We start from the raw sequence: 20,299 nt of genomic DNA on the forward strand, positions 1-20,299 counted from the left end.
GAGGCAGGAATTTATGTGAAAAGTTGTTCATTGTATTTTATTATAAAATTCTAAGGTATATTCATATCTCCTTGCATAAACATCAGTGAATGGATGTATTCTTTGAATAAAGGTAAAGGTATCAATAGTATAGTTCAGAATGAGAATCTGGCTCAATTGATTTATTTTATTGAGTTTCATTCTATAAAAGTACAATAAAAAAATTTTACATTATACCAAAGGCACTAGTTATATATGGTTTCTATTTCTTTACCTTCAGTTTAGAATTCAAGTTCTATGATTTACTGAATCTTCTCCAGAGTTGAATTTTTTAAAAAATCAGCATATTAGAGCACTATTTTTCTTGACAGCTGATTAAATACTAGACAGAAATTATGTTGATAGACCTGCATAATGCAGAAGAATTATCCATTAGCATTAATGCTCCCCTCTGAAAGTAAGTCTTTCAGTGCAATGTTCACCTTCAACATCCATAATACAGGCGAGAGAAAATCACTAACTTTCAAATTAAATTTAACCTTTCAGAGTATGAATTATTTACACAACAATTTTCTTTCTACATGAGTATTTAGAATAGGTTGTCCTGTGCTTCAAAATTCATGACCATGAATAATTATAAATAGGAATATAAAGCTTTAGTATTCAGGTTTCTTAAATTGTTCTGTGTTGTTGTTGTTTTAATATAGTAATAAGATTTAAAAAAAACATATTTTACCCAATTTCCTATAGCTTAAGTCATCTGCTCCATAGAAATAAATGTTTTTTTTTTCTTGTAGATAGTAAAGTTTGACTTTTCTTTAAGGTTTTAGTATCAAGTTTTGAAGTGACAGAAAAAGAGTTAAGCCAAAGTATTATGTTAGTCAGAAGGTTAATTTGTATTTAATTGGCTTTTACAGCTAGGAATCTTAGTAGGTACTGATTCTAACAAGTCTTTTGAAATTAATAATTCTAACTTTCCAAGTTGATCCAGAGTACTATAGCACAAATAGGTAGCAAAAGGCGACTATCTCAGAATAAATTTGATCAGCAAACCCTGCCCCTGAGTTATCACTGGATTTTGGAGTGGCCAAGAGGCAAACTCAATTCTACAGAAACAGGGATCTAGGCTTTCTTATGTATTGTGCTTTAGGGAGATTAATATTATTCAATCGCCTGTGGGTTGCCTAGACAATTACTACCCTGAAACACTATGTGAAATCTTCTTTGTCAGAACTCTTTTCCTACTTAACTTTTCATAACCATGTACTGTAAATATGACTTATTCCTAGACCATTAGAACTTTACCCACTTATGAATTTTCCTTATTTGTTTCCCAACTCTGTCCTACTTTATTTATCTATTTTTTCAATATATTATGAAACACTATAAAAAAGATCACTTGGGTCAGCTTGGTCAAAGGCTTGCCAATTTAACCTCTTGGTGTGCCTGTAACTCCATTCTTTCTTTACAATGATAAAAAACAAAGAATAGCTTTCTTTAGCAGGAAAATACCCAGAGTACCAAACAAATGCTTGTAAAGTTCTGATCATAGTTTGGCTCATCATACTAAAGTTTAAGTTGGGCCCCATCTAGAGAGAAATCAGTTGTCAAGTTATGAAATGAACAAGCTACTGCACATAAAGGCATTGGGCTATTTCCTATTCCTTTTTAGAAAAGCATCTACCACTTAAAGGGTATAGCATTCATGTACCCCTGAGTCATCTGCTAGTTCTGCAATTATCAAGATCCCCAAGACAACCTTCCTTAGGTCAATATATTTCTTCCCATCTATAAAAAGGCAAAGATGCCCCCCCCAAAAAAAATAGCTAAGTTCAAAAATTAACATACAACCATCATAGTCTTCTTTGGGGGAAAAAACTTACTGGTACATATTAATCAATTATACTGGTGATTTGTGAACAAATTACTCAAATAGTTGCTGACTTAGAAATGCCAATTTTCATCTTTAGAGGAAATATCTACACTGATAAAACCATAGATCCATCACAGACATGGCCTTAGTCAATAAACAGAGTGATAGAATTTTTAATTCAGTTATACAAGTAGTAGGCTTCCACCAGTCGCAGATGACCATGGATCAGCGCCTTGAAGAGCCACAGGCCACAGTGTGACTGTGCAGTCCGATACAGGAGCCACAGCTCCTGCCGCAACAAGGACATTGGAAAACTGTGCTCTCTGTTGCCCATCAGTTCCTGTCTCATTCGTTTTTCTTCCTCCAGAACTTGAAGGCCCATCTCAGCTATACTACCTACTTTAATTAACATACAATTGCATGTTGCCTTTGAAGTGAACAAAGTATGATAAGTGTTAATTATCACAATACTGAAATAACTAGTTTGGCCATTAAGGGCTATGTATACTATTATATTATTTGAATTTTTTAAATGTATAAATTCAATTTTATAATAAAGTCCTACTTTGATGCTTCATCATGTGGAGGCAAATCCACATTCTTAATTCTGTTCAACAAACATCTATTAAACCTATAACTATATGTGTTCTGTGCTATGTGATGCATGATATAAACAACTGAGATAATATATTATCATTGTTCAGTTATTCGGTCATGTCTCACTTTTTGTGGCCTCATTTGGGGTTTTCTTGGTAAAAATACTACAGTGGTTTGGGGCAGATAGGTGGCACAGTGGATAGAGCACTGACCCTGAAGTTGGGAGGACCTGAGTTTTAATCTCTCTTCAGACACTTACTAGCTGTGTGACCCTGGGCAAGTAACTTAACCCTAATTTCCTTAAAACATCTGGGGCTATCTCCAGCCATCCTGATATATATCTTGCTAGTGGAGCCAGATGGCTCTGGAGGAGAGAGTGGAGTTGGTGACCTTGTAAGGCCCTCCCTCATTTAAATCTAATTCAATACAAGTTATGACATTAGCCTGGTGTCATGGTCCTCTTCAAGAATGAAGGACAAACTGCAATAACTGGAATGATTTGGTATTTCCTTCTCCAGATTATTTTACAGAGGATGAAACTGAGGCAAGTGGAGTTAAGTGACTTGTCCAGGATGATTAGTAGCTGAGACTTAATTTGAACTCAGGTCTTCCCAGCTCTAGCCCTGGCACTCTATTAATTGTACCATCAACAGGTGCTACTAAGCAAGAAAGTTTTTAGCGTGGGATTGGTCACACTATCTTTTTTTGTTTGGTTGGGTTTTTTTTGTTTGTTTTTTGTTTTTTTTGGCAGGGCAATGGGGGTTAAGTGACTTGCCCAGGGTCACACAGCTAGTAAGTGTCAAGTGTCTGAGGCCAGATTTGAACTCAGGTACTCCTGAATCCAGTGCCAGCGCTTTAACCACTGTGCCATCCAGCTGCCCCCCACACTATCTTTACTAGTCAGCTAAGGACCAGCCTAGAGAATACAGAGTTTTAGAGAATCAGCCCTACTTCCAGAGAGGCTCATAAACAAAAGATTGTCCACAAAGTGATGAATGTTTTGGCCCAAAATTTATGAATGTGTGATCATGGCAGGTGACTTAATCTCTGAGTGCCTCAGTTATTTCATCTGTAAAATGGAAGGATTAGACTTGATGATTTCAAAGGCCCTCTCTACCTCTGGATCTGTCATCCTAGGTACAACAGTGCAAATAAGCCCTTCAGAAAAAAAAAAATTAAAAACAGCACAGTTCTGTGCGTGTGTGTGTGTGTGTGTGTGTGCGTGTGTGTGTTGGTGGTGGTTTGGGGGGAATAGAGGAAGTGGTTGAAACAGGCAAGGAGAATGGACTTGGAAGATTTGAGTTCAAGTCCCAAGTCCATTACTTTCTAGGTTCGTGATTTCAGGCAAGTCATTTCACTTTTCTGAGTTTCAATTTCACATATTTTTATAACATGGAAATAATAAAATTTGCATTGTCACTATATAACAAATATAAATTAGATCTGACCAGGTGATTTTCTCCCCACCCAAAAACTATAATGTCTTCCTACTACCTTTAAAATCAAACACATAAATTCTTCTTGATCATTTAAAATTCTTTCCAACTGGCCCCCTTCCTACTGCTCATATTCTTAAGCATCATTTCTTTTCCCACATCCAAGAGTCTGGCCACACTGCCTTGCAATGCTTCATCTCTTGGCCCTGTTCCTTCACAATGACTGTGCTCTGTGTTTCAAATACTGTCCTTTAACTGTAGAGTCACTAGTTTCCTTCAAAACCCAGCTCAAGCACCACCCTCTACAAGACTTGTTAACCTTAACACCAAATGTAGCCTGGAAAACTTCCTAGTGTAACTGGGAAAAGTCTAGCAAAATAGACAAACATCCAGTATATAAGATATAATGCTATACACATAGATACACACACACACACACACACACACACACACACACACACACACACAATGGTAATTTGTGGGGTTTTAAGGCATTATGCTTCCCACAGGTATATGTTTCTATTTGTGTTTTATGCCACTGCTCTATAGGAAACATTTCCTGATCATACCAATGACTAGTGTTATTCCTCCTCATACTGCCTTGTATCCATTTTATAAAGGTAGGATCCCCATGTAAGAGTCCAAGTTTCATGAGGGTAGGAACTGTTTCACTTTTATTTTCATCTGTATAATGGTTAGCATAATATGTGGCAAATAACAAGCAGTCATTTAACAAAGCCTTGTTAATTGATACAATATACAAATTCCATTAACATGTATTAAATCAAAATACTTCTTTACTTTAAGATTATAGTCATATGGGGCAGCTAGGAGGTACAGTGGATAGAGCACCGGCCCTGGAGTCAGGAGTACCTGAGTTCAAATTCGGCCTCAGACACTTAACACTTACTAGCTGTGTGACCCTGGGAAAGTCACTTAACCCCAATTGCCTCACTTTTAAAAAAAGATTATAGTCATATTATTAAATGAAAATTTTGATAGTTGATACAATTTGTGATTCCATATGTGTGAATACCTCCTCTCCTAATGTGGAGCATGACCCTCCTGCATCTTTGTTTTGATGTCTTTGAATAGATCAGATTTTAAATGTGTACATGATGATGTGAAGAAACTGTCTCTGATCATGAAGATCTGGAATTTCTCTTAAATGGATAGTATTAGCAGGTGGTTATTTAGTTATTATCTGAGGTAAAAAGGGGTAGCTAGGTGCTACAGAGTGCTGGCCTAGAGTCAGGAAGATTCATCTTCTAGAGTTCAAATATGGTCTCAAACACTTATTACCTGTGTGACCCTAAGCAAATCACATAACCCTGTTTGCCTCAGTTTCCTCATCTGTAAAATGAGAAGAAAATGGCAAAATACTCCAATATCTTTACAACAAAAACCAAAAATGGGATCACAAAGAGTTGGATACAAATGAAAAGGACTGAACAATAACGTGAAAATTTTTAAAGAATTAAAAAAATAATAACCTACTGGGCAACTCACTAGCTATGGGCAAAAAAGATAACAAAATCATAGATGATTAGGCTATTTACTACAAATTCCAAATTTCTGTTTCATCTTAAGCACTGAAATTAAACTAGCTCCCTTGTAGGATAATTTACTAAAAGATCCACAACTAGATATATAATTCTTTCTGATAACTCTCTGGATTTGAAATCTAAGAAACTTTTATGAATTAATAATCTCTGAGTTATATTTTATCTTGTATTATATCATATTTTGTCCATTTTATTTTGTATTCTGACTTGAACTTATAGATTTTTTTCTATAGTTCAAATGAAGAACATGTAGAAACAAAACAAACAAAAGAGGAACTGCATTCCTTGCCTTAGGTCAATACAAAGAATAATGGATTTAGGGCTAGAAGGGACCTCAGAGGCCATGTAGTTCAGCAGATTAATTTTCTAGATATAGGAATTGATCCAATGGAAGTTAATTGACTTGTCCAAGGTCTAACAGGTGATGTCAGAGGTGGAATTTGAACCCAGGTCCTCTGACTCCAAAACCAGTGTACTTTTTACTATGTTACTTTATCCTTTGTTAGTAAATAAACTACCTTAAATAGGCCAGATGAAAGTAAATTATGTATCTATTGTCTGTTTTTCTGGATGCTAATAAAAAATACTTTACATCAAGTAATTTATCTCATATGTCTACTTGAATATTTATATTTCTGAAAGTTAAGGTATCAACAGATAATTATGATGCTTGATCTCTCATTCCATGCTTGATGTATATTCTTCACAAATGGGAGCCTGTCTTTTTCTGATTTAAATTTAAAATTCCACTGTTGTATTTACTTCTTAATTTGCTGAATTCTTGTCTTGCTGCTAAGGGTTTCAAGAGCCTTCTTTCTAATCTTGAATGACATTCCCACTGTATCTTACCAACTTAGAGTATCTTTTCTTTCCTTGTTTAGAGATAATTGTGTTTGGCTGTGTCTGCATGATGCCAACATAGCTAGTCAGTGGAAAAAATCTGATTGTCACCATGAAAACAAGAAACAAAAACATTAATTGCATTTTTCTTTTCTCAACTAGTGTTGTGGACTCTGTAGCTATAGCTTCTGAGTATTGTAATTTATTTTCATTTAATCTTCTAAATTTGGTTTCTGAACTACATTATGAAATATTATCCTCAAAGTTGAACTGTGTGAAACCTCTAATAATGGCCATACTTCCCGTGCTGCTTTTATGCTATCCTATACATAAAAGAAACCATCATTTAATTGGCCTATGAACCAAAGAATACCAATTCCTACCAATAAACATTGCAAACCATGTAGCCCTTTTAAAATCAATCCTTTTTTATTTGTTAAAGGCACATAGAATTTAAATTTAGTGGCATAACAGATAGAACATTAAATTTTGAATCAGAAAGACGAGTTAAAATACAGACTCTGATATTAGTTGTATAACCTTAGTCAAGTAATTTGACCTATCTGCCTGAATTTCCCCATGTATGAAATGGAGATAATGATATTACCTACATCCAAGGATTGTTCTAAGGATAAAATGAGATAACATAAATGCCTTGTCCAGGATCCCATAGCTAACTTCAGAGGGTGAGTTTGAACCCAGTCCTTGTGGCTTCCAAGCCTTGTTCTCTGTCTTCTATGCTATTATTCGGGCTAAATATAATCTAAATAAATTATTTGAACTACAATGTCTGCACCTCTAGATTTGAAAACTTATTTTCAAGTATAAAAACCCTACTAAAGGATAGTCTTGACTCAACATGGAAATAATTTGTTTCTGATTGTGAAAGGGTTCTAATGAGGTAAATTTGTCCATTCTGAGAAACTGATGGAAATGATAACCCATTTTGGTGGCAGTGAAATACTTGACAGTAATTCCCAAAGTCTATTTATACCCTCTCTTTTGATTCACTAAAACGTTAGAAAAATTGAAGAAGTGTATTTGCTCTGGTCAGTAGGAGTAGAATTAGGCAGCAATGGCTACATTTACATGTAGAACCAGTTGAATTCTTGTGAAGATAAAAGATAAGTAGTCAAAATATGTATTTTAAAAATAGATATGTGGGTTTAACTATTATATGGTTAAAGTATTTATTTGTATAGATATAGACAATATTTTTATTGCTCACTGAAGTTATATCTATTTTTAAAATACAGCTTATGTACAGTGGAACTAATATTTGGTAAATAATTTTGAGAGAAACACTTCAGAATCAGGCACAATTGAAATAAATATGATATTTTTAAATAATAAATGTGAACTTTTTTATTTTAAATGGAAGATAAACTGATGTTTATATCCAATAATGTAGAGGTAAATATGGAAAAACTTAAAACATTCACAATTTGTAATCAGATGAGAATTTTCCCTGTACTGCTATGTTTGTCTTAGGCAATCACCAATATTTTATGAAATGAGAGACTTTTCTTAAGGCATTGAATAGTAGGCATATATATGTATGTGTGTGTATATGTATGTGCACACACACATATATAACTGTATATGTGTGTGTATAAGTAGAGACATTTAAAATGGCAAATGCATTTCTTTTTTGAAATTTTCACTTATTCACTCACTCATTTACTTATTTATTCATTATTTCATTCATCTATTTATCAACTTATTTATTTATCTACTTATCTATTCACTTATCTATTCTTTATTCATTCATTCAGTTATTTATTTATTTATCCATCTATTTACTTATTTTTTATTCATTCATCCATCCATCCATCCACCAATTAATTTATTTATTTCTGTTCTATTCATTCATTTATCCATTCATTCCTTCAATTATTTAATCATTTATTTGTTCATTCATTCATTTATCTATATATTTATTTTGTTTATTTGTTTCTTTATTTATTTATTGTGGGGCAATGAAGGTTAAATGACTTTCCCAGGGTCACACAGCTAGTAAGTGTCAAATGTCTGAGGCTGGATTTGAACTCAGGTCCTCCTGAATTCAGGTCAGTGCTTAATCCACTATGCCACCTAGCTGCCCTCTAAATGCATTTCTTAATGAAAAGCCAAGCAATTGAAGTCATCTTTGTTTCTTGCCTCAATGAATGTCAGTTGTAAGAAAATATCATCTAGAACAGATACCTAGAGAACTAAGTTCTATTCCCGGTTTTTCCACTGATCCAGTGAGGGGCTCTGAAGGAATTGTCCTACATTTTTCCCCTCCCTTCCTTATAGGCAATATGAAAAATATATGTATTGCAGTCTTTTTATTTCACAAGAATACTGTATAGATGACTAAGCTAATATGTGGAAGGCACTGTCAACTACTTAAAAATATATATTTTAATAAAAAGGAGAGAGACTTTCAAACTCAAAGCATAGGATAAGCTCCTGTCATAGTTAAATTGCAACACAGAGCAAACCAGTTGGTTTATTGCAAACACACAGCAGGTGGGCCTATCTAGACCTTCAATAGCAGTACTACAAAATGTGCTCTGGTCCATATTGCTTTCTTTGTGAGCCCAACCTCTTGGTGACAGTAAACATTGTTTGACAGAGGGTCCAGCAGGGAAGTTTCATGATCTTTGACTTCTATATGCTAAACTTTGTCTCTGATAATCTTTCATGGACTTACTTTTTAGATTAACTGTTGTAACCCTGGCTTTCTGCTATAAACATAAATGTTCTCTATTCAATGATATTCTAAATGAGTAAAATGTTTTGCTTACATTGAGGGTAAAGCCAAGGAGAGAGCGAGGTCTCTGTTAGCTAGACAGAGGTGAGGGAAAACTTGAAAATGATGTGTAAAATGATCACATTTTTGAGTGAGATTGAAAATGTGTTGGAAAAGTACTGTGGTGTGTGCATGTGTGTGCATGTGTGTGCATGTGTGTGTGTGTGTGTTCATGTGCTTGTATGTGTGTGTATGTGTATAAGACCAGAGGGGCCTCAGTTTTAGTAATGAAAGTTATTAATAACATAGAGTGTATCAGTGAAGAAAATACTGCTTTTCATGTGAATCCTTTTTTGACTACCTCCTCCTCAAGATAATACTGTCTTACCCTCCAAAATTACTTTGCATTTATACATATATTACACACACACACAGACACACACACACACACACACACATTCACATCTCCCCAATTATAAGGACAGGAAATGATATTATACTTTTGTCTTTTACTAAGGTACTTAAGAAATACATGTGGATTGAGTCAACCCTATTGCAAATTGACCAATCAAAGGAGCAAGGTTAGTTTACTACTAAATAAAGTACCTTCAACTTTACACACAAGAAAGTTGTTGCTGTTGGCACTTCACTAGAAAATTTACTGAGGAGCTTCCAAAAACATATCCTTTCTTTTGCTGTATCTGTTAATGCTAAAAAGACTTTTTCACCTTGTTTGTGAACTTTCAAGAAGGTATTCTGAGCCTCACTAAAGATTGTGCCAATTGGCGAGTAGCTGTAAATGAGAAATTGTTGGAAGTCAGTCATCTGTGCTTGTGAAAACAGCAGCAGTCATATTTATGAAACACCTAGATTTAATGAACCTTTGGACGAGTTTTGTGAGGCAGCTGTTTCTTTGTCAACTGACAAAGAACAAGAGATCTTAAAAGAGGTAACAGGCACATGCCAAAGGGCATGGTAGCAAAAAGAAAAAAGCCTCTTCTTCCACTGGGTCATATTAAGGGCAAATCCATTTAGATCATTGTGATAAACTGGGCATTTAGTCTTTGTTTTATATTTTGCAATCTACTTTTTACTATTTGACAGAACTTTAATTCCATTCTCATTACAGTAGTTATTTTTATTCAGGGTAATGAGGGTTAAGTGACTTGCCCAGGGTCACACAGCTAGTAAGTACCAAGTGTCTGAGGCTGGATTTGAAATCAGGTTCTCTTGAATCCAGGGCCGGTGCTTTATTCACTGCTCATTACAGTAGTTCTTGAAGTTTTCATTAGTTGTCCACTACATATAACCATTAGTTGACATAATATGGACCTATAATATGGAATACTTTGTAAATATGCAGATCTGAGAGTGGGTGTGACTAAAGAGGGACATGCTACGTTCTGTTTATGTATATAATTCTATGAATGAAGAGATCTAGCTTGAAATCTTCAGTTTACAAGTGTCTCTACCACAGGTCCTATAACCCAGTTTTGGGATGTTTTCCAATGAGCACTATGGATATGATCAGCTGTACATATCCCCAAGCACTTTCCAAATTATTTCTTTCTAAATGACCATTTAAAAAAACCCAAACAAACATGTGAGAGGTAATGATCACGTAGTAAAATGAATCAAACTGGCTATAAGCCTACTTTGATCAGAGAATCTGAAATCACCTTAAATTGGACTGTTTTGGCCTTCTCTGTTATTTCGAAGGTCTTGTGATCACATATTCCAGAAAAAGGAGCAGATATGGGGAAATTAATAGGTTAATAGGGTTGTTTTCTATGGATTTCTATTATAATCATATACCCATTTCTTCTCTGAGCATGTGCCTTCATCCCTTCAAATATTTTTATTACCATAAATAATGTTTAACTATTAAACAACATAGAATCAAGGAGGGAGAGAAAGTAAGCCTTTTAGCAAAACTGACTCATTTCTTAGAAATGGAAGTTAGAGGTATAACTAGCAATTCTAGTGCCTGGGTCAAAGAGCATGAAATAGGACCTCAAGTTATATTTCATGATGTTAGAAAAACATAAAGAATTTAGACATATACACTTGAAGAAAGGGCAAATTATATAGGAAAGTAGCTCACTTTAATTACTTTAACTAGTTATAGCCTTCCTAATTGTTGTTTAACTCTTTTGATGCAAGTATTGGTAATAATTACGTGCCTTCTAAATTTTGAAACCCTAGTTGCCAAAGCCCTAGTTGACCCTTATTAATTATGTCTTTGCTGGGCCCCAAACTCTTGTCAGTCATCTCAAAGTGAACATGGTTCTGGACACAAGCTGAAAACTCTGGTGTGCTTGTGCTCCTCCTCTACCTAGGACTGCCCCCCAAGACTGTGACCTGGATCCAAGTATGGGCAAAACAACAGAGCCCTGCCTTGGTGCTAGCAAAGAGACCCTTCTAATGTCCTTCTGGTTAACTGTTCAATCCCCTTACTGTCTGTGGGCTGAGTTTCAGAATCATTGCTGCTGCTGCTGCTGCTACTGCTATTGCTGCTGATTCAGAGGCTCCTGAGGCCTATTCCTGGTTTGCTGGGATTGGGTCTGCTCTGGCACAGCCTGAGCTAAACTGAGCTCCACTATCACCCTGGTACAACTGACTTTTCCTGCTGACCTTCTAAGTTGTCTGGCTAGAAAAGCATTTCACCCTGTCCTTTTTTTGGGTTCTACTAGTCCAGGAATTATCTTACGACATCATTTGAAGGGTTTTGGAGGGGTCTTGGGGAGAGCTCAGGAAGTCACTGACTTTCCTTTGCCATCTTGGCTCCACCCTCTATAACATTTCTAATAGGAATCAAAGTTAAGGTTATATTCAAAAGGGGAAAAACAACAACAACAAACAAACTAGGAATCTATGCAAGTTTCAATCACTTTCATAACTCAAATGGATAGGAAAATTGGAAATGCTTCTTAAAACTTATTTTCTACCAATTTCTTTACTAACTGTTCCTAAGGATTTTAAGGTGACGCAGAGATATTTATAGCAAGTAATTTTTGGGGGGGCACAACGACTTGCCCAAGGTCACAGAGCTAGTAAGTGTCGAGTGTCGGAGGCCAGATTTGAACTCAGGTCCTCCTGCATCCAGCACAGGTGCTTTGTCCACTGAAGCACCTGGCTGCCTCTTATAGCAGGTCATTTAAAAAAAATCCTAATAGTTCATAATCAGATATTATTTTATTATTTATTTTCTTATTTTCTTTTCAAGTAACTTAGTTATCAATAGATTTGCCTTCAGAATTTACTTTAAGAAAATCCATTGAATGGATATCTGATGATCATACCTAATGGGGAGAGGAGTGGGTAAAGTGACAACTTTTTGTATTATGGAAGCCAATAAACATTTTGAGACCCCTTGTGTGGAGGGTATTCCACAGAGATAGCTTTATGAGAACCGTGAACTTTAAAATTTGAATTTCCCCCCAGAAGCACTATCTCTGAATAATAAGACTCTTTGGTATAGACTTCATACAACATTTTCTATAAGGTATCTTTTGTGTTATTCTTGGCCAACACAAATTATTAGGCATAGGGGAGAGATTGGGTCTGTGGTTTTTTTGGAATAGTACATTTCCCCCCCTATCATTTCAGGTTCGTATATGCTTTGCATCTTATAGTGGTTAGATTTAGCCAATATAAAAATAGTATTAGTACATAAATTGATTTCCTCATTCAATTTTAGACTAAAGGTACTAAGAGCTTGAATTAGCATACTGACTTTGGGGATGGGAAGAATTGGACATATGTGAGAGTTGTGAAGGAGAAAATAACAAGATTTGGCCAATAATTGATTCTGTCAAGTAAGCAAGAATAAGGAGTTAAGGATAATACCATTTTGTTTGTTTGTTTGTTTTGTTTTTTTCTGTGGGGCAATAGGGGTTAAGTGACTCACCCAGGGTCACACAGCTAGTAAGTGTCAAGTGTCTGAGGCTGGATTTGAACTCAAGTACTCCTGAATCCAGGGCCAGTGCTCTATCCACTGTGCCACCTAGCTGCCCCAATACCAATGTTTTAACCCTAAGTGACTGAGAGGCTGGTGGTACCCTTGACAATAACAAGGAGTTTAGAAAAAGGAAGGTTTTTGAAGAAAAGTGATGAGTACTATTTTGGACAAGTTGACATTGAATTGCCAAAAGGACAACCATTACTATTTTTGTGTAACATGAATGAAGATCCAGCAAAGAATAATGATAAGAAACAGTAGGAAAAGAATCAAAGAAGAGCAGGTTTATGAAAAACAGAGATAAGAGAATATGTAGCATGAGGTGATCAGCTGTTTCAAGTACTGTTGAGAGGTCAAGAGGGATAAGGCCTGAGGCCAGCCTGTGGAGAGTTTAGAAGAGAGTAGGAGATGGATTATAAATTACTACCAAAAAGTAACTTATAAGCCTTCTCATCCAACTCCTTTGTTTGACAGGTGAGGGCCATGAGGCTCAGTGAAGTTGTGTCTCACCAAGGTCAGAAAAATGAAAAAGTTGGGATTAAAAACCAGGTCCTTTGAAATCATATTCACTTTTTCTTCCACTGCACCAGGATATGATCATATGTGGATTTTTAAATAAACCTCTAGAAAATAAAATAACAAAAATTCCAATATTTAACAATTTCCACTATTAGTGATGTCTTTATCCCAATTAATTTAGATCCCTAATGCCACAATTGAAATTTCTCCCCTCCCCACCCTCTGGCTCTCAGTGGTGATGAAGAACAGCTGATCTTAATGCAAGTAAAAAGAAATACAAGTACATTTATTCATTATCCATATTTTACAGACCTCCATTATGTAAAAAAAAGAAATACAGTAAGATTAATAGGAGCACCACAAATTTTCTGCCCAATAAATTTTAAATTTTCAAAGATTTTAAATTGTTGACTTTACCGAAATGCTCCTAAATTGCTAAATAAACACCAATAAAAATTAGGATCATGTAGTAAAAATAGCAGAAACAATCTTTTCTAATGGGCTAAGCAAGTCAGCAGTCTTTGAAATCTTATCCTCTCAGACCCAGGGGATGTGCAGGTAATTGAAAAAGAACACAATAATACACTAATTTCTAATAGCTCAGCAATGCGTATACATGAAAACATTGGAACCATAGTTAAATAATTATTGTACACTGCTTAGTGAGCATAAACAACCTGAAAATGCTTGAGGTTATAAATATTTCTTTTTGTCTTGCCCTAAGATGAAATAAGGATAATTTTATTTAGGTTTTATATAATTGAAGGAAATTTTAAGATAGGAATTATGAATTTCTTTTTAATATACATTTGCCAACTTTATACAAATCAATCCAATCAATTTAGGCTTTGACAAAGACATCTATTTTCCACATGCTGAAAGTGACAGTTTAGCCCATAAAGTACTTCTATTTATGAGTCATTATTAATTGGAAACCACACAGCCAATCATAAGTGGGCTGGGGACCAACTAGCTACTCTGACATTCGAAAATGATAACACAAGTACTTTCAGTAGTGTGGTATATGTCTGTATGTCTATTTGTCTTGTCCATATACACTACTGTTTTATTTTAAGATTCTGTTGATAAAGATTTTATTAGATTCTAAATTGAATATGTTGTAAGACAACTTATATTCCTACCTTTAGAAAGATAATGATTGAAAATATTTGAGAAGCATGTTGATGTAAGCGAGCCAGAAAAGAACCCATGAGATCAAAAGGAACAGACAGACATTGAGGAGAAGAGAAAGGACTAAAGATAAGAGGAAAGTCTTTAGAGAGGGGACAAAGGAAAAAGAATAAGACAATAGAGGAAATACCATGATTAGAGAAGCATAAAAAGCTACAAGATCTTAACAGTGTTTCATAAATCAGGCTACAACATAAAAGGATGAAAAAAGTGGCAAAATTCTAAGAGTATGAGGATGGAATATAGGCAATGTGTTTGCTGGTAAGTGTTTAATTACCAGCTTTCCAGAGAGCAGAATATACACATGATGTAATTTATATTTAATTTACATCATTAATATTTTCTCTATTACTTTCTTAAGTTTAGAAAACAAACAATTATAAAAATCAAGCCCTGGTTTGTAGCATTTGCTGACATCTAATTTAACCATTGGCTTGAACTAGTGTGAACTGCTGAGATAGGTCATCAGAGACATCAAGGATAAACTGGAATTGAGGTCACTGGTACACTTCATTTGAATGGTTTCAGTAAATGACACTGTGGCATATAGAAGACAAAAATGGAAAAATGCATAGGTGAGTAATACTTAACAATTTGTTGAATGAATGAATAAGTGAATAATGTCAATAAAATATACATGTAATCAAATAGATTAAGTTCAGACGTATAAAGGAAGAAGAAATTATAAGTATATAATATAGAGATTGAAGGAACAGTTTTCAATGATAGTTGTGACATGGATGTGCCTGTCAGAATGCTTTATACTATTTTTTCCTATAGAAAAAGTGGTATTTCTTTCATTTCTCACAAATAGACCTTAAGGATACTAATAATATTGCATAGAGCTTGAATTTCATAATATTTAAAACAATCCTTCTGGATTATCAAGTAAGATATCAAAGCACTTTGAAATGTTGGAATGTGTGGAAGAAAATATCAAAGCGTAGAGAGTCTTCTCAGGATATCTTTTATTATATGTCTTCTAAATGAAACGATTACTTCAATCTAGTTATAAACGGAAGTGATACCATGGTATCAAATAGCATCAGGAAGTATACTTTGACATAATAAGGAAATTTGGGGGAAGAGTATTAGACTGGGATGCATTTCAGGCTCTACCATTAATAGGCTCTCAGAGCTATTCATTTCATTTTTTTTCTGGTCCTCAGTTCCTCATCTTTAAAATTAGGAGATTAGACATGACAGACTTTAAGCTTGTTTGCTGATCTAAAATTTAAACCTATGCTGGAAGATTTCTGCTATGAAATTAAATTGTGTAGGGCAGGGAAATCATGAGTCTAAAACAACAATAACAAAAGGCAAATAAAATAAAAAAAATCTTAGGTTAAATAAGCAGACTCTTTTTTGTTAATAAGTTAGAAAGTAAATAACCATAGGAATGTGGGGGAAAAATAAGAAAATAATAAAATTTACTTTTGTCCTCCCAAGTTGTCCAGATCAAGAATATAGCTTGTTAACCAATAAAGAAAGTTTTTTCCAATCCTCCATTTCAAGGCAGTAATTTAAAAGTGATGAAAGGTTATACTGCCTTTTATATTCAACATTGTTGACATTAAATGTATTTAATGACATTAGTGCATGAAGAGTTTGATCTCCTATATGCCATTCATTCATCATTATTGTATGGAAGATATATATATATATATATATATATATATATATATATATATATATATATATATATATATATATATGGCAGCTAAAAATACCTACCACCTGTTGTATGTGTGTCTGCTCTTCACCCCCAAAAGACTGCATTGTTTAGATTTTTTCTACAGTATGCTGTGAGTGTCAATATTGATTTCAGCAAAAGTAATAAAAGACCCTGTCAAAATAAAATTAAAACCTAAGGCCCTTTACTTTGCTGAAGGGGGTCAGTTTTAATAACCATCATCATCTTACCAGAATGGCAGTGAAATTTCATTAACACTGAACACTAGTCATCTATGCTTACAATTACTATGCAATGTTAGTCTGAAGAAATGGGCAGGTGCAATCCTGATCTCAGTGACTTGTACTATTCTGTGCAGAAGGATGTCTTAGAGTTTAATGGAAGGAAACAAAAATAATAGCAAGCAGAACATTGGTGCTGAAGCTATTCTACAACTAATGTGACTACCAAAAGAACATGCGTGATACATATTTCTACTTTATACTATCAGTATGTTATTATCATCCATGGAAATATTTCATTAATGTAGGTCTTCAAGCAGAGGTTATGATCTTTTACAAGAAATATTGTAGAGGGGATTTTAGCCCATGTATAGTTGTTGGATTAGAAGAATTCCGAGGTTCTTTACACTTAAGAAAGTCTATGATTTTATTACAATAATAGCTTGAGAGGCAGGATTGTTCAGTGAATAAAGAGCTTACCTCAAAATCAGGGAGATCTGAGTTCAAGTACAGTCTCTTGATACTGTCTGATCCTCATCAGGTCATTAGCCTTAATTAGCCCCAGGGATCTCTCCTATAATATAAATTACAGAGTAGGTTGTGATTTGTATTGGGGAGGGAGAGTTATGTCTTTTTCTTAACTGTGAGGTATTCATTTAATAAATATTTTCTCAGAAACTACTTGGAAGTAAACTTCTGAAAAATATACATGAATAATTACTATTTTCTCATTAAAAATTGATGAAAGATATAGAATATGAAGGAGTGATCTAAAATAATCTATACTTCTTAACTTGTTTTGTTATATGTTATATGCTCCTGAAAACTTATGCTAGGACTCTGCAGTTCATTAGAAACTGCCTACTGGTCTATCATTATACTATCAATTTGATTCAATGATTAAATTTGATCTAAATACTGGATACATTACTGTATTACCTTGTGAATGTATTGGAAGAACAATATGTCCAGTTCTTGTTGAAAAAATAAAGCATGTCAATAATGTTAATTGATAATAACCAAGGAATGAAATAATGGGCATATATAGAATTTAGGGAAACCACTTTCAAAAGGTTCATGGGAAAAAATGGCATGACCCTATGGCTAGAAAACCTTGTTTTAAAATTTTAATTAATTAATTTAATTTTTCTCAATTACATATAAAGATATTTTGTAAATTCCAAATTTTTCTCCCTTCCCTCCCCACTCCTGAAGCCAGTAAACAATTTGATATAGGTTATCTATTACAATCATGTTAAACATATTTCCACATTAATCAGAACAAAAGGAAAAAAAAGAATAAACAAGAATAATAAAAAAGCAACATCAGAAGTGAAAATAGTATACTTTGGTCTGCATTCAGACTCCATAGTTCTTTTTCTCAATGTGGAGAGTATTTTCTACCATGTCTTTTGGCATTGTCTTGGATCATTGCATTGCTGAGCAGAGCCAAGTCCATCACAGTTGATCATCACAAAATGTTGATAGTGTGTACAATGTTCTCGTGGTTCTGCTCATTTCACTTAGCATCCATTCATGTAAGTCTTTCTAGGTTTTTTCTGAAATACATCTGCTTACAATGCAATAGTGTTCCATTACACTCATACCACAACTTATTCTGTTACTCCACAATTGATGGACATCCCCTCAATTTCCAATTCTTTGCTACAACAAAAAGAGTAGCTATAAATATTTTTGTACAAGTTGGTCCTTTGCCCTTTTCCATAATCTCTTTGGGATAAGGAACTAGTAGTGGTACTGCTGGGTCAAAGGGAATGCACACAATTTTAATGACTAGAAAATCTAAAAGGAAGTATGGCTCTAAATATGAGAAAAGATCTCAGAAAGGAATTTTTGCCAATTCAATAAAAAAAATTACCTTGAAAAACAAAATAAGAATAGAAGGTAATGACATAGACATGTAAGAATAAACTTTCAAATGTTTACTGTTATATTGATAAGGGTATTGCCTCCAGTCTTATAAATATTACATCTGGGCATGCTACCCATTATTTTGGACTCATGTTCATTGCATAGAGTACACAAAACATGGTAGAGACATCACTCACTTTCTCACTAGCATCCTAGTGGAGGACACATACAACATATTGCTCTTATCTCAAGACTAGCCCATCTCTTTTTTTTCCCCTTTAACAATACATTTCCTGATGAAATAGTTTACTCTGATTCTTCTTTGAAGTTCCTTGTTTCTAAAATGTTGCAATTTGCGAATATCTATGCTCCATTTATATCTGAATAATACTCATTTGTAGTTAGAGATGGTGGCCAAAAAACTATACCAGTAGGTTTTGGTATTAAAAAGGATGGGCCAGTGAGCTCTCGAACTCATAACACAATCACTCCAAAAAACATCAAAATAATGCTATAGGACAATGCCTGGAGCAACAAAACTCACAGAATAATGCGCTGAAATCATCTTCTAACCAAAAACAGCTTGGAAGGTCTGAAGGAGGGAGCTGCTGTGCTGAGACAGTAGTGGAGCCCAACCCCACAGTCACCCTGACACAGATCCAGTCCCAGGAAGGCCTCACTAGAGAAGGAGACCCCCAGAACCTCTGAATTAGCTGCAGCACCAGTGTCATCTGGAACTAAGCTCACAGTCTGGTGAGAGGGCTGATCTCTTGGCAGGAGGGAGACTACAGGGGTCTATGCTGGTGCTGAGGCAGAACTTGGATTTTTCACCCCTGCTGGGAACCAGGAGGTAGGCTTGAGGAGCAATGGCCCAGGTGGGAGAGGGGCACAGGCTTGTCGGAGCTAACAACCACAACACACAAATCTGATTGATGAGCAAGTTGGTCTGAAGTCATCTACAGACCAGAGAACAGGCCAGGTAAGTGAAGAACCTGATCCTCCTTAAATCATACCACCTGGGATTTCTGAAGTTTGGGATACTGCAGCCTGGAAACAGTGCCCCACTTTAAGGAGCTAAAAGTCAAGTAAAAGAAAGGAAAGATGAGCAGACAGAGAAAAGTGAGGCATGGGACTAGGGCAGCTAGGTGGCATAGTGGATAAAGCACCGGCCCTAGATTCAGGAGGACCTGAGTTCAAATCCAGATGCAGACACCTTACTATCTGTGTAACCCTAGGCAAGTCACTTAACCCTCATTGCCCAGAAAAAAAAAGAAAAAAGGATGGGCCTTTTGGGAGTAGCTAGGTGGTACAGTAAATAAAGTTCCTGCTCTGGATTCAGGAGGACCTGAGTTCAAATCCAGCCTCAGACACTTGACACTTACTAGCTGTGTGACACCGGGCAAGTCACTTAACCCTCATTGCCCCGCCTCAAAAGAAAAAGAAAAAAAAAGGATGGGCCTTTGTTTCTAAGGAGCTCAGAATAATTGAAGGAACTTTGTCATTTCCCAAAGACAATTCACTTGTTTTCTTCCACATGTTTAATTTTGGGTATAATATGTTGTCCATTTTGCTTTGTCTTTACAAGACATATACTTATTGATGAGTGCCATAGGTTGTCCATCTAGTTGCAAGTAATAATCTAGACAACAGACATTCTTCATCCAGTTGGTCTTGTCTGCATAAATGAATGTTTCTCTGTAACTACTGGTGATGTCCAGAGGGATCTCTGATATTCTGCAGTTAGATCAATTGATCGATATTTATTAAGTACCTACTATGTTCTGGGGACCATGGCAAGTTCCATATAAACAAAAG

The sequence above is a fragment of the Dromiciops gliroides genome, chromosome 6 (assembly GCF_019393635.1).
Source record: "Dromiciops gliroides isolate mDroGli1 chromosome 6, mDroGli1.pri, whole genome shotgun sequence".
Taxonomy (NCBI): Eukaryota; Metazoa; Chordata; class Mammalia; order Microbiotheria; family Microbiotheriidae; genus Dromiciops; species Dromiciops gliroides.